This window comes from Thamnophis elegans, chromosome Z (genome assembly GCF_009769535.1).
Source record: "Thamnophis elegans isolate rThaEle1 chromosome Z, rThaEle1.pri, whole genome shotgun sequence".
Lineage (NCBI taxonomy): Eukaryota > Metazoa > Chordata > Lepidosauria > Squamata > Colubridae > Thamnophis > Thamnophis elegans.
Genome location: NC_045558.1, coordinates 39,363,836 through 39,380,891, shown reverse-complemented (window position 1 = coordinate 39,380,891; position 17,056 = coordinate 39,363,836). Strand labels below are relative to the sequence as shown.

At 33.9% G+C, this 17,056-nt stretch overlaps 1 long non-coding RNA gene across 1 annotated transcript in view; it reads left to right on the top strand.

The window, feature by feature from the left end:
- Positions 1-1,242, top strand: part of LOC116522249 — a 166,039-nt gene extending 164,797 nt beyond the window's left edge. The window contains exon 7 of the long non-coding RNA XR_004256957.1: positions 376-1,242. This is a non-coding gene — a long non-coding RNA (uncharacterized LOC116522249). The remainder of the gene's footprint in view (positions 1-375) is intronic.
- The last annotated feature ends 15,814 nt before the right edge of the window (positions 1,243-17,056 follow it).

Sequence of the window (17,056 nt, the reverse complement as noted above, 5' to 3'; positions counted from 1 at the left end):
TATATGAAAGATTAATGATTAACATCTGGAATCCCTAACTCAGCCTAAATGCATGACCAAACTTTTTTTTTTTGTTAACATAAAGTGCATAGCAAGCTGGTGACATAGCAAATGAAGAACATCAGTTTAATTATTTTGCAAGCTTACTGCTTGTTGACTTGATCCAAAAAAGAGACAAAGAAAGGGAGGACAGATACAGTGACAAAATATATGTCTTCTGTATACTTCCTTCATATTTGTGTGTATTTGCATGTGTGTGGCAGGACGGTGGGAGGGGAAGAATTGATAGCTGATTTAAGTAAAGGAGACTCAACATTTACTGCTCGCTACTTGAACAAAGTGTAAAACACGTAATATCTGTTTCTTGTTTATCAGATGAATTGGCAATTTCTTCGGGGACAGAAGAATGAGCACTGGCCATGTAAATAATTACTGGACACAGGTAGCCTGCCTAGGCCTCTCAGAGGAATATATGAATCAAAGCCTGTATTTCTATAGTTGCAATATATCTTAATATTTTGCTTATACTGCAGCATTAAATAGGAACTTTTAATCATTATTTTAGTGTCAAGCAGATTTATTTTTACATAAAAAATAAAGTTTGATTTACAACCTCTGTTGGGGGAAAATGTGTGATTTCCCAAGGCAGTTTTGAAATAGTAGGAAAAAAAGACTCTGAACTGAACTGTATTTTTTAATAATATTTTCAGATCAAGATGATGAAAAGAAAACCAGAAGTATGATTCAAATGTCTCATCTGAAATTCAACATTCAAGTCTCACAGTTTTTTGTTTTAAATGTGATTGATGAAGATGTAATTACGGTATATAGGGCCTGAAAGGTGATTCTGGCCAAAAGATACAGTTTGTCACTTTGTGTTCTGCTAAGGTGAAATACAAAATAGATCAAAAAAATAATACGATATTTCACTTTATTTATCTTTATTTAATATTCTCCATTTACATATTGAGATTAGACCTCACAAATTAACTCCACCATTATATTACACAGTAGTACATTCCATTTCATTAATTATAAAAACTGAACCAATTGTCATGTATGTGTAGATCAATTTATCTGCATATAGATGTGACATAAACTTGTTCACATTATTTTCTTTGTAATGAGTAAAACCAAATAGGAAAAATATAGAAAATAGGCTATATATCAGAAGCCTACTATATAAAAGTTCTATAATATTTGAAAATGTAGATGTTTAAGTAAATTAATTAAAATAAATTGTTCCTGAGTAAATTATTGATTTCAATCCTGTTAGTCTTGTTTCTCTTTCATAATATCTTTTAAACACAGTCTATCTGTATAGGTAAGGATTCTTAACATTTATTTCTGACTCTTTTGTTCAAAAATATCCTTCAATATATTCAATGTTAAAATCTCTTGGTTCATTCTGTATTTTAAGGTCAAATTTAAGTGTTCTCCTTTAATTGTAAATTAATTCACCTGATTCCCTTTTAGTGCCCAACTTCCAACATCTCATCCTATCGTCCTTTTGTGTTTTTTAAGAGAATTTGAAACAAAAGTATTTTCCCCTGAGAAGGATTCTTATGATTAATTTCAAAACTAATCCTTCACGGTCTAGTCCTTCAATCCATTTGTAACTTTCCACACTTAAAGTTCTAATAACTCTTTTGCTATTTATTCCAAAAGATTTTTAAATCCTTCTACCTATTTAAAATGAGAAGGAAACTGGTACTATAAAACCTGTCAACCAAAAGATTCCTAATACCCCAAAAGCAGTGAATAAGCAACTTCCAAAAGTAATTAGAGAAGGAAGTTTTCAAATCTAATGTCTTTTTGTAGGTGCCAACAGCCATTTCACCAAGATGGGTATTCTTTTTTTCTAGAGATTGTAAATCTTATCTATCTGAAGAACCTGTGGGTGATCTGAGGTCCCCTCCTTGTCTACAGATTGATTATGAGGAGCCGTTCTACTCTCCAGCTCTTCATTCTTCTGTGGTCATCAACTATGTTTTTAGTGGAACTATCTTCAGTTTCTTCTTTGGAAGTCAGTCCCTGAGTAAATCAATTGTATGGGGAATTAACCCACTAAATGTGAAGTCTTAATAAATATTATAACACTTGAGAGCAATTAATTGAATATAATAATTGCCTAGCTTTGACCAGATGTGAAAGATTATGTTCAGCAAACATTACAAATGAAATAGCTGCATTACAACAGCCCCATCATCATTTAATTCTAGGATTCATGCCACAACATAATTCAAAGTAAACCCCAAAATCATTTACCTATATAAGTGGGATACTGTTTCTCTAAAGAACTACTATATTTATCAATAATTTTCATGAAAGTGGCTTACATGAGGAGTGGCATTAATAAATAAAAACTATATCTTGTCTGTGATTTTCCAAATATGAATATATCAACCTCTTGATAGATATAAAACAGTTGAAAGATCTGGAAGTTATATCCTTCTATTTTTATACTGCATCATCTTTACTTGCTTTTTATTACACAACATTCCCATTTATGCTTCAACTATACTTCTGTTTGATCCCCCTAAAATTAATTTTACCTACTGAGAGGCATTGATAAAGCAGATGATTTAGGCCTGTTGGACATGAAGTAATTAGCCCCAAAGATAAAATTATCACCATTTCCATATTGTGCTTTGTCTTCTGCTAAATCTTGTGAAAATTGGGGGGGGGGGGATCTTTCATGATAATAAATAAATAATACTATCCCTGGCCTTATTTTTCAAAATATTTAGCCATCTTGCTCTTTAATAAAAGCATTCCTTATCCTAAAAGATGCAGCTGACAGAGAGTTCTACAGAGATTCTGGGCATTTCCTATCTAAATGGGAGAAGGTTTCAATCTACTGGAGCTGGATTGCTAATGTGGGTGAATCAATAGGATCATAAACAATAGAGTTTTATCATGGACATTGTCTACCTACCCTTCTCTTAGCCCAATTCAAAGTATTTTATAATGTTAATGCATTGTTGTTGTTTTATTATTGTAATTGTATGCTGCTCTGTTACTGATTTGCTTTCTTGTAATCCAACAAATTCCTGTTACTGAAGTGCATAACAACTTAATCTATCAGCCAGCAAAGGCTGGTAGGATAAAGAGCACTTGCTATTTGCTGTTCCCTTTTTTATTGGTTTTCCGCCAAAATTATTTGCTATTTCAGTGGTTTTCCTCCAAAATTAAAGTAGCACCATTAAGCCCTCTTTTTCAATTATATATTCCATAGTAGATCGTCTCTTGCCGGTCACATCAACCTGACCCATCAGAGCAGGGACACAGGGAATGTTGTGGGTCCCATTTCCAAGGGAGATACATCTGGTGGAACCCAGAAGAATGGTCTTTTCCATCGTGACTCCCTCTCTCTGGAACATCATTCCCTCAAAGATTAGAATGGTCCCCACTCTAGTTCTCTTCCAAAAGGTGAGAAGACCTGGTTCTGCAGCAGGCCTGAGGAACCCATAGTGAGATGGAACCCATTAAATGGCCCGTGTGATGTCGCTGGGGCAGGAGGTGGGGGTGGGGTGATTTTATTACATTAATTTATACACTTGATTATACATTTGATTTTTCATTACTTTTACTATTTTAGATGTGTGTTTTTTTATATTCTGTAAGTTGCCTTGAGGATCATGGGCAAATAGGTGGCAATATAAATTTAATAATAAATAAAAATAAATAAATATATAGTCACAATCAATAGAAAGAACAGCATGGTGAAAAGAGTGGCACATGGCCTAATGGTGAAGATTTTCACCTCTCATTTGGAAGGTTGAGAGTTCAATCCTAGGCAGTGGCAGATGTTTTTGTGTTATGATGCAAAGAAAAAAATATTTGCTGCAAACTTCACGTAGGTGTCAGGAAGGGCATTCAGTCAGTAAATGCTCAGCTCCAGGCAAGCTTGTGACTGTACCCTAATAGGAACCATAGAGTCATAAAAAGCAAAATAAAGTTACAATCATAGATGTAATATTTCCCATTGAAGATAAACTAAAAATAAAGTTTGATTAATATCAATTTGCTGATATCTGTCATGACACATCAGGCATAGAAATGCAGGTAAAATTTACTTATTCAACCATTAAAGGACTCAAAAATAGAAATGGTTTCCTTGAAGATTGAGCAGAAGTACTTAAGAGCAAGAGGAAGTTCTTTAAGAATGGGTCTCTGCCCAAATCATTTAATTAAGCTCTTCTTATGGTGAAAAGAGGCAGAAAAGAAAATGTGAGAAAAAACAATAATTTCTGAGCAGGTCAATGGTTTTATATTAATATATTTTTCCATATAAAAGGACAAATATGCACTAATGACATCAGACAATAAAACCATCTAAGAGCATAATTCTGCATTGTAGAATTATATATCGCATGTATTCGCATGTAAAACTACATAGTGCAAAGAACTTGATTTTCAATTAATGTGCTTTCTAGGATTGAATAGATACATTATGGATGCCTTTAAAGAGCCACTCTATATTACTCTTGCTGAAATATATTCAGAATAGATTTGGAGTTTTGATAATATTGGGGTCTTCAATAATTAATACCAAAGTGCAATTTAGCTGTTTATGATTTTGCATAAGATGTAAACCCCAGACATGCTTGTTTAGCAATAGCAATAGCAGTTAGACTTATATACCGCTTCATAGGGCTTTCAGCCCTCTCTAAGCGGTTTACAGAGTCAACATATCGCCCCCACAGTCTGGGTCCTCATTTCACCCATCTTGGAAGGATGGAAGTCTGAGTCAACCTTGAGCCGGTGAGATTAGAACCGCTGAACTACAGATAACAGTCAGCTGAAGTGGCCTGCAGTACTGCACCCTAACCACTGCGCCACCTCGGTTTATAAACATGACTTACAACTTTGAATACTGTGTGAACCCAGCATGGTTTAATTAAAATAAGTTTTAGTGCATTATAAGAATTGTTTTTATTTTTTATTTTTGTTAATATGCTGGATTGTAGATGTGGGATTTTCTTAAATATCAGTTACAGAGTCAGAAGTCAAACTACATTTACAAAGCAGACATTTCTTACCTCGTAATCAGCTTTTTCTCCTGTCTGTTGGATCAGGGAATCAGGAACTCAGTTCCAAAGCACTCAAAAATGACATCCTGTACAGACCCTCAAACTATCAATCTATATTTGTAAGAAACCAGAATGAGGTCAGTTACAGAACTATGAAGGAGCAAATTGAGCAGTCACCAGATTCCAAGGCTAGGAAATTAAAGGTAAATTTCTAAAGAGAAAAGAGGAAAATTATGGAACAAGAAATATTTCTTGCTGATGGGAAATCTCTTAATTTGTCTAGGAGGGCAGAAAATTTTAAGAAAGAAAAAACAAGTAAACAAAACAAAATAAGAATCAACCTATTATACCTAGTTTGAATTGGATTAGGACAAGACTACACATTGGTACTCTTCCTAGAGTGATCTTATTTAATTTTGAATCTATTTATTGTGGCTTTGTTACATTAAATAAATTGATCAGCAGAATATCATCTAGTATTATTCCCACAGGGACAGAGTCTGCTTTTTGGATCCATGATCCCGTCTTGCATGATCAAATGCAACATCCAGATCATGTCTGCATTTTGATTGAGATAGCTATAGATCCATTGGTTTCTACAACCCCCCCCCCCCAACCAATTGGCTTGTCACATGGTCCTGACATCAGTTTGGTCAGTGTTCAGGACTGCCCTGATGGACAGGCAATATCCAGTAGTACAGTAGCAGAATAGACCCCACCACCACATTGATCAAAGGAATATGCCAGATACAGTTTGGGAAAACACATCAAGAGACATAAAAAGTGTTTACTGTATTCTTTTTCTATAGAATCTAGAAATAACCAATAATTTATTGTGAGAAATGATATCTTCCTTTGAAATATAGGAGGGGATCGGCATAAATAGTTTAGCTACTTGACAATCCTTGCCTTTGCACATGACTGGCTATAATGATCCTGGCCAAAATGAAACAGTGCAGCATGATGACAACTACAAAATGTAGGGAAACAGACAATAATGACTATTCAACTCAATTCAATTAAATATTGCAGAAATAAATTCCTTGTAAACAGAAACATAGTATTAACTGTTTTTTGCTTATACCCATCCATGCATCCATGCCACAATACATTTGAGTATTAGGTAGGCGCAGATAAAATATTAATACATTAAAATATGTAACATTTCCCTTTTTTCACTATCTTTTTGCAGATATCCTGTGATGTTACTAGGATTGTTTACATTGTCTACAGTTACTACCCTTTCATAATTTCTTCTGAGGCAAGTAACTTTGAAGGTATAGGGAATTACAGAGATGACTGCAGGAACTAGACAGAGATAATGGTTGGAAAAACATGTGTTAAGCCTAGAAAGCTGAGAAAACTTGAGACTATTCATTAAATGATGAGTATAAGAGGGACGGGAACACTCAGACATTTAAGATTCTGTTGCTATAAACTACAGCAATAAAAGACTATTCCAAATCAGAGTCCTGCTCTGACTTATTCTGAAGAAATTACGATGAAACTATGGTTACTGTACTCTTTCAAAATTAGTTTTTCCTTTCATGAATATAAATAATCACAACTTCCCAAGCCATTCATGCAGCCTAGAAAGCATTTAATATAAATTGCAAAATGTTGGAAGTAGTCGTATTTTACTTATTCAGTATAATTTAACTATTCTAATTTGTGTGTTTTAGAAGTACTATACAGTTATTTACTTATCTACTTACTATCCACTTCCTGAAACTAAATGAATAGATGCAAGAGTTTACAATTAATTTTATCTGATCACAATAACATCTAAACAGATAGTGGTTATATTAAAAAAAAACTATGCTTCCTGAATTTTCTATCATAATTAATAGAAATAACTCTGCATCTATGCCATTATTTAAGCAAAGTAAAGAAGAAAGTAATTTCTGCAAGAGGAAGCTGGTTCTAAAATGACTAAAGATACACTGTTAACTCTAGGAAAGATCCAGATTTTCAGGAATTAATAATTCCAATTTCAGGCATATGTGTGACTATATAACAGGAATGGCACAAAATCTATGTGTTCCTATTCTGTTACACTTAATTTGAAAGTGATTTCAAATTAGTACGTATAATTCCAAAAGGTGATGAATTAATTATGGGTTGAGTTACTCTCTTGGTTCATAATGTATATATTTCAAAAGCTGCTTTGAACTGAGTGGAGAAAATGAATGGAAAAGTTACTTCAGTATATAGGAATGATAGTACAAATAAGAGCTATAAGAGTACATTTGCACTTTGCTGTCATAGATAACTGGGCCAGGATTTTATTTGCAAATTCAGAGTATGGTGCACAAAAGCAATCGTGCATGGAGGATTCCTTGTAAATACTTGTAGCTTTATTTTCTTCAGCACTGTTTCTAGTTTCCCTACATAAATAGAAGTTCTTAATCCTGATCTCAGAGGAATGATGCATTAATTAATCCAAAACTATGACATAAAAATAAAAAAATTGAGTTAAATAACATTAAGAATATGGGTTTTAAAACACATTTTCAAAAGGTAAATTATGGTAGGTATTTCTTTGCCAAATCAGCACTGACTTCTCTGGCAATGTTTTTTCTCCTAATCACTTACTATTTGTTGATAGAATTGATCCATTTAGGCATCAAATATAACTGTCTGTTTAGTCCAGGAATCCAAATTAAGGCAACTCTGTTAGCTGATTGCCTCTTCAACAAATCCTCCAGTAGTAATAGCACTTAGAATTATATACCACTATACCATTTATATACCATTCCTAGTTTTGTCCTTGAAAAAGGGTTCAGTTTCATCATCATCACCATCATCATAATCATATAATCATCATCACTAATATTATAGTTTCTCTTTGCACCTGTTCCAATTTTCTGAATATTTTTTTAGAAATACAAAACCAGAATCGGTCACAGTACTTAAGGTATAGTCTAACCAAAGAAAAAATGGTGTAATTATAAATTCCAATTAGTTGAAAATCAGTTGGAAGTTTGGCAATCAGAAAAAATAGACATCAATAAACACATAGAGATAAAGCAAATTTACACACCATTCAAAAAGACATAATTAAAAATAAAATTAAAAAGGTAAGAAAGAAACAAAGAAAACCAGAATATGTGTTCTCCATCAACTGACAGCCAGATAAGCAGGGATTAAACTAGACAATCAGAAAACAATACCCTAATGAAGGAGCTACCAAGGAGATGGGAAAACCCTAACCAACATTGGTAAGGCAAGATACTGTATATAAACAGAGCCAACAGCATGCTCACTAGCACTGATGATGCTACTGAGTTGAGCAATGAAACTTTTGTAAGTAAACAACTATGCTCAGAGAACATCAAAGAATCCATAATTCAACCTTGAGATACATGCAGTCTATTCTCTTCTATTAAAAGTTCCTCTATTTTCTTGAGAAATCTGTTCTCTTTTATGGTGCAGAGTCATTTTGTAACATTTCATTTGGTCAGTTTCATTAGGCAAACCAAATATATCAAAAGAAGGTACATCCCTTTCTAATACCAACTTACAAAAGTAGGGGAAGCAATGGTGAAAAACCTGACATAACTATTGGTGACTACTCATATGCTGATCAGCAGGAGAAAAGTAAGCATCTTTTACATTTCTTCCTAAATCAACAAACCCTCTCAACAGTGATCATTATGAGCTAAACTTCTGATATACCTTGCATATGCATAAACATGATTTATGCATTCATAGCATGGCTTGACTAATTAAAGTACACCTTTTGCTTATTACATTTTATGGACTCCATTACTATAATGCAGGCAGCTTCAGGCAGCAGGAGACAGAAAATCATCTCTGGGGAAAAAAATGAGACACATGTGTCCTTTATTTCATTCTTGCAGAATGCTGAATGGTAGCAGATGACATTTTGCAAAACAGAGTAAATTGTGAGAGAGCTACCATAAAAATGAAATTTATAGTCTTAAATAAATCTAAAAAAATATCTTGGATAGAATGAATAAGTATATGTGCAAAAACTTATATTGGGAGGTCACTCATCTTATACCCTTACCAATTACTATCCCATTTCATATTTTAATCAACTTAATTTTAATATTATTCAAAGAAAGTAGTTACATCACTTTGTTAAGGTTCTACATACAACAATAAGATAACATATATTAAATTACTAAAAAAGTAAAAATTACAAAAGGAAACAAAAAATGCTATCAGCATAAGCTTTTTTATTCTAGTTTGAAGGTATCTGTTAACTGTGTCTCATTCCAATTTATTGTAATTGTATATATCTAATATCTAGTTTTTCATGGACCTTGGCATTTTTATAGCATGTCATTTCCAAGTGACAGAAAAAAATATGACTTTAGTGGCACTCAAGAATTTCATTTTGCCAACGTTATCAGGGAGATATTAAGATTATCTGTGGATTCAATCAGTTGTGAGAAATTTGTAATAACTTGTCAACTCTTGGGTTAATATGTTTTATACATGATACTGCTCAAAGTCCTTGAGTAAAATCTCTTTGTTTCACTATTAATCTGTATTCTGTGGTGCAAAATAAACTACTATCTTTAGAAAAGCCATGTCCAAAATATTAAAGAATGAAAGTGTAAATATTTAGAGCTCATTATTAAAAAGAGACTGAATGCCTTTTATGCTTTTCTAAGAATTTTTATTCAAGTAAATTTGTAATTCAGACATACTGAGCTTGGAAAAAAGTACCAATATAGTTGCCTTCTTAGCTCTTTGATTTCTATACTTGTAAGTCAATGTCCAAATTCTAACCTAAGCTGATAAGTTTAGATAGTTTCCCCAAATTTACTGTTTGCATAATATTTATTTATTTATATTTTTAAATCAAATTTCTATACTACCTATCTCAATTAAGTGACTCTTGAGTAATATGGGTCTCAATCAGGCTTTTTCTACTGCATATATGTAATGAACATACATTCATACAAATATACACACTGATAAAATTAGTTCAGTTTTTGATTTGAAGGTCAATAAATTGGAAATCAGACTAGTTAATATTCCAGCTCATAAGCAATCCATATGGAAGCACCACTTAATTGGGTATAGGAAAATATATGCTTTTTATGATATGATAATCTCATATTTTTCTTAATTAATCATTTTCTACCCATCTAGTTGGATTATGAAAACAAATCATTAACATGGAATACCTTCTATTTGTAATATGGCTTCAACACATTATTTTAAACCATATGTCTTATTTTAAAAAGCAGCAATATTTTCCTAGATTTTTGCAGCCCAAAATTAAGACACTCTAGGAAAGAATCTGTGACAAATACCTTGAATGGTTTAAAGAACATTGGATCAAAAATATCCTTTCCCATGTGGTGAACTAAGAATGCAGACTTAGTGTGTCTCACCACAGGCCAGCTGAAACATACCTTACAGTATCACATTATTCCAGTTCAATGACATTGACTAAAAATAGAGAATAGTATTGTCTATCTCTTTTGTGTGAAATAATATCTTGCATAGTTAGTAAAAGAGACAGAAGAATTTAGTTCAGATTATAGCTTGAATATTAACTATTCCATGTCAAATATAATAGCAATTAACATTTTTAATTAGTTGAAACTGTCTATCTTGTACTAATAGTTTAATGATAGTTCCTGTTTCAGACATATGCTAAAGATACAACACTGATGGAAGAAGATATTACCCATTGCCATACCTTACTGGGCAAAATCCATTTGCTCTGTTTGTAGGGTGAATGATGGAAGAACTGTGATTGAAAAATATTATACCAAAAAGTATTTACATGAGAGCCTTTACATTTTTTAAACCTAACCAATTAGCTTGCTATGTAGACTTCAACTTATTTTAAGAAATAAGCAAAGAACGGCATAATATATTAGGCATTCTTAGTTATGTTGAGGATGTGAAAGAATACATAGTGAATGCTCAAATCCTTGAAGATCCTGAGATACAACACTATAGTTATTTGGAAGATTTACAAAATTTAGCTGAAAGAAAATGTTGATAAGCTTTAAATACATTTTAAAAATACCTTTCTCATGAACTGATAAATAACTATTAAAAGTCCTGGATTTGTCAAGAAAGTGATTAATTTATATCTGTGGTTGTAAAATTCAAAGTTCTTGTTCCACAGGAACTTTTATTACAGTGAGCAATAGCAGTAGACTTATATACCGCTTCATAGGCCTTTCAGGCCTCTCTAAGTGGTTTACAGAGAGTCAGCATATTGCCCCCAACAATCTGGGTCCTCATTTTACCCACCTCGGAAGGATGGAAGGCTGAGTCAACCCTGAGCCGGTGAGATTTGAACCGCTGACCTGCTGATCTAGCAGTAGCCTGCAGTGCTGCATTTAACCACTGCGCCACCTTGGCTCATGTAACTTTTATTACAGTGAGAAATGGCAGAAATATTTTTTTCTGTTCATTTGTTGTACATATTTTTATATGGCCTAGAGAGATCAAATTGATCCTTAGCTATGGATACTCACTGGGTGAGATTCAGACAGTCCCTCTTTCTTGGTCCAGCCTACTTCATAAAGTTGCTACTATGGGGATTAAATGAAGGAAAAACCATAACCATTTGACTGTAGAGAAAAGGTGTAATATAACAATAACAACATGAAGGAGGAGGAGGAGGAGGAGGAGGAGGAGGAGGAGGAGGAAGAAGAAGAAGAAGAAGAAGAAGAAGAAGAAGAAGAAGAAGAAGAAGAAGAAGAAGAAGAAGAAACATTCATTTGGAGTAGAGAGAAAAAAACATTACTTACGTTAAACTTGAAATGTTCATGAACTTTTTATTACAATATACAGAAAATGGTGGGTAGCTTAGATGAGCTAGTTTGGAGATTCACGTAAATATTTGAGGGCCTCCAAGCAATCATATTTTATAGAATACCGAATTTTCTATTCATATCTAACTTGGTACCATTGCTGATGATGCTTATTATAGCTCACAAATTATCTATAAAGATGTTTCTTGTCACAAATCTTACAGATGACTAATGTTGAGATCTGCACAGAAGCTGGGATAGTAATCCATTCTGAATACGAAATAAGCAAGCTACTAATTCCTTTAGGACAGTAACAAAATCACACTACCTTCTCAAAGCCCGGATTATCTTTTGATTAATTATTCCCCTTTCACATGACCACTCAGATGAAACATGGCAATATTGCGTGGTTGAATTATCCCTCTTTGTCCATTTACAACCAAGAAAACCATGTCTTTGAATACCTAAAGAGCATTAATGCCCATCTATGTGTTATGAGAAATTATTCATTATAGATCCAGGTAACCAGTATTGAAAATAAAAAGTTTTCTGGCTGGCCTTGCAACCAATCATAATTTAATTATCAGACTGCTACTGCTACTTAAACTATTTTCTTATATAATTGGTCTTCAGGATACCAGTATTGAAATTAAATAAGATTTTAACTGATCTGTTTTCTTGCTCTTCAAATACTGAGCTCCACTTGCAATGGAGTCAATCCCATTAATCAACTCACAACTCACAATTCCATTGCCTCTGTCTTTAAGTTACAGTATTGGAAAACTACTGGGAGGGTGCTACGTGAATAGTTAATTACTAATTCTGTATGACAAAAGTTTCAAGATTTCCAAGAATCTGGCAGAAACCTAAAATATACTCATTTAAGGGAAAACTGATATTATGGGACAAACACTACTAAATTGTCTTAAGGAGAATTGAAAAAGGAGAAACATCAATTGCATCTACATCCATTAAGACTACCTACAGTTTTATCCATTTCATTTGCTGAAGTTGTTGCAATGAGATGATGAAGCTGAGGGATGATTAATACATTACATTTATTAAATTAATAAATAAATTACTAGAAACTAATTGGAAGTATTAGTATCACTTGGTTAAATATTAAACAGATCAAAATTGAACTGAGTTTAAAACTGAATTGCCAACAGAAACCTTGAATACTATTATAGAAATGTTCTCTTCTGCTACTAATAGAATACACTGTCTTCTATATTTCCATAGTAGATTATTTTCATTCCTGGTAAATTATATTAAAAGATAGTACATAGCCCTGTTATGACTTCCCATAAAATGTGAATTGAGAGAGATGATTGAACAGTGTGCCTTGTAAACTTTGCCATATAAAAAAGAAATTAGAGATATCTTTATACTTCAACCATCATATGCCAGGCATTAATCAGTAGAAATGATCTTTTAACAGAGCAGCTTACAAAACAGGTTCTTGTCTTCACTAGGCAAAGGCTCACTGACAACTTCATTGAAAACTAGTATTTATTTGTAGTTTTTATGGAAAAATTGTCTAAAAGTATATAATCTAGAAGAAAAATAAAGATAAAAAATGGGATATATGGAACACAATGCTTCATTTTATTTGGAAAAATGAAATGAAATAACTTTTCAAAGTTGAACATCTCAATTTTTGGGGGACCTCACAGCCCCACCCCCATGAGCACCCATGTAGAAACCTTTTGGACTTCTTGGCAAGCTTTTACAGAAGTGGTTTGTCATTGCCTCCTTCTCAGAGCGGAGAGAGAGTCAGCCAGCTGGCTGTGTGCCTCAATTGGGACTAGAACTCATAGGCTCCCAGTTTCAAATTTAACGCCTGAATTACTACATCAAACTGACTCTTAATCTTTGTTTAAATCTGCTAAATTGGTGCCATGAAAACTGTTTTTATTTTCAATAATGTTTTCCATTACATTTTCTGAACTGAGGAATTTTCTTGGATGAGAAACGAAACATATTCATGGAAAAACAAAAAAATCCAGTTGCCTTTTCAAAAAGCACCTTTGACAACCATAACCTGAATGACTTAGAATATCCATAAACATAATATTTTCCATATCCAAACTTGGGAGGTACAATGTGCATGTGTGTATCTCAGTTGAAAGGATAACAAAAAAATGCCCATCAGAATTTTATATTCATTTTGCACATATGATGCTTTATCTTGTCAACCTTCTCCTTTTGCCATGCAGTGAAATATTAATGTTATGAACTCTTATTCAAAACAGCCATGTATATGAAGCAAAATCAGTTCTGTTAATTTAATCTGCTTTCCTAAATGTTAACAGCAGTGTAAAAATGGATGCTCTCATCCTTGTAATCAGTTGCACAGTGCACAGGGGCAGCAGTCTCTGGTGCCTCATCTGTGAACTAATCTTTCATTTCATAGCAGATCTTTCCATATCAAACAACACAAATGACTTAATTTGCATGACAGGATTTGTAACGGGGCAAATCTAGTGTCAAAGTCGATTAAAGATTACACTGGAGAACTATCATAATCAGGACTCTAATGAGCCTAAATAGTACATGTGAAATCTCCTCTCTTTGCCATTCCAGTCATGTATAAAAAGGGAATGCATTTCTTTTCATTGCTGAGCAAGTCCTTGGGTTTGAACATTACACCCTGCGTTGAGCTAAAGTCATGTCAGTCTAGTTGCAGAGAGAGAGAGAAAAGGAAATAATAAAGCAAACATCACTTCACAAATGACATTGCTTAGTATAAGCCAACGTTTGAAGCCCTTAATTCTTCTAATCTGCAAAATAGTCGATGCTAATGGGTTTTTGCCTTTGTGAAAGCTGATGCATAGAAAGAAAAACTTTAATGAGCTGCCTGGGTTGTATGCTTACAGATACCTGTCAAATGTCTGTCATCTTAGCTATCGTTGAGGCATTATAAAGAAAGTAAGAAGGAAAGAACGACAGTATTTATACAAGCATTTTCATGCTAAAATGGCACAATTTTCTTCCTGTCATAATTTCATTGTGCCCGAAAGTCAGAAAAAAGCTTAACCCTTTCATTTTGTACAACAAACTGTCTATGCTACTAAGCAGTTTTCAAGAGAGCACCTTTGTGTGTGTTTCTACTTTTTTGTAAATAGCATCCTGTTGTAAATTGGTTTTAGGTACAAGCTGCCAGTTGCTGTATCCTGGAGAGATCAATAGTTTATTGTACATAACAAAACCGTAATATAAAATGTCTATTGTTGGAATATATTTTGACTTCTAGATATTTACTTTACATCCTAACAATGTTCAAATGAATATAGGTGTGACAAGATCAGCAAATGCCCCCCTCAGCTTCTCAACTTCTCTTTTAAGGAAAGGAAATAAGAAACATAATGGCACCTGGGAAGCTAAGCCTTGGTGCAAGACTAGGCTAGCCTAAGTTGAAATATCATCCAGAAGCAGGCAGTGGCAAACCTCTTCCATACTGTTGCCAAGAAAATGTTGACACCAAGAATTGAGTTCTGGAAAGACCTTTTGACATTAGTAGTTGATCACTCTGTCATTACTCAGCTATTAAAATGGTTTTTCAGAGCTGAAGCAAGATGTTACAAAGATAACGTGTAGAATGTGTTTTCCCTCCCATTTTTTTAGACTTTTTAAAAAAGTAAGCAACAGAGAGTTTTTTGAAGTTCTGATTGCATTCCCTATATCACCTTCCTCAACTACATAACCTGTAATAATTTTTCATTATGGCTTCTTCCACTTCCTTTCTGCAAAGGTCTTTTACATGTAATTTTTTGGGGGGGAGGGTGCAGTATGGCAAAATAGAAGTCATGTAATAACAAAACACAAGGACATATGGGCAATCACTCCTGAAATGAGAAATATGTCCTTAACTATTATGTTGCTTTGATCTTGAGAAAACAAAGGTTGATTACTCTTAATTTTATTTATTCTACTTAAATCAATATTCTTTTCCCCATTGCAATCTTTCCTCTATTTTTTTCCTCCACAACTTGAGGTGTGTTGAGTTTAGAGAGACTGTCTAGTCTTCACTTCTTTTTAAGAACATTATAGTCTGTGAGTTATATTGTATGTGAGAAAAGGAGCTTTGCAGCAGTTATTATTGGCTATTAAATCCAAATCCCATTTCAAGACCTCCATTTAAGATGTGGCTACTGACAATTTTTGAGCAGATGGGGAAGCATCTTATTGTTGTTACAGCCAAAGCAATAGGAGGCAAAGTGATAAGGGTGAGATTTCCATGGTGGCAAAGTTTTAAGAAAATGTAAGAGGAGCATCATTGGACAAAATGACCCTTTAGTGTACTGTAAAAAGCCATCCTTTTTACACTACACAGAAAAGCAACAGGGAATGACTTTATTGTTGTTTGATGATTTAGCAATGTAGAGTCAGGATTTTCTGGTGGAAGCAACAAAGCAAAAGAAGAAATGTAACTTCCCCTATGCAGGGATCTTTAAAACTTGGTCCAAAGATCGGTAGTGGTCTGTGGCCCATTGGGAGCCAGGCCGGCCAAGTGGCAGGCAAGCACACAAGGGCACAAAGCTTCATTTGTGCAAGTGTTGATTCTTGGGCAAAACCATCCCCTCTCCCTTGCTGCCACTGCCAGTCTGCAGAGCTGGAAAGGTTGGGGATTGCTGCTCTATTGGCAATCTTCTACCATACTCTCTACATGCTTTGGACTATATTCCTCATAATTCCAGTCTGCAGACTGTTGGAATTGGTTCAACAGATCTGAAGAGTACCAAACTGGAGAAAGATGTCCTATTTACACATCAATCCTTCCCAACTAGGTTTAGCTCAAAGTTCACAGCATGATGTAATGCTTCCTCTCACTTTAACATTATGTGGAAAAGATCTCAACTTTGTGTATCAAAAACAAAATCATTCCTTACTTCTATTTCTGTGAGTTAGGTAATAAATAATCATCTAAGCATCCTGGCTGTTTAACAGAACTTTCAAACTTGATCCTAAAAACTAAATGCTAAGCAATTAATGTTCCTAATGTGAATAATATCTGAATATATCTGAAGTGTGTGTGTGTGTGTGTGTGTGTGTGTGAGAGAGAGAGAGAGAGAGAGAGAGAGAGAGAGAGAGAGAGAGAGAGAGAGAGAGAGAGAGATGTGAGATCTCATCCCTTTCAAGGTATGAATAATTCATTCAATGACTTTGCTCAATTGTTCTTTTAACAATGGCAATTATGATTTTAAAAGGTTATATGGCATGTTGAAAAATACTCCTTTGTGGCTTCCCCTGGGGCAGCTT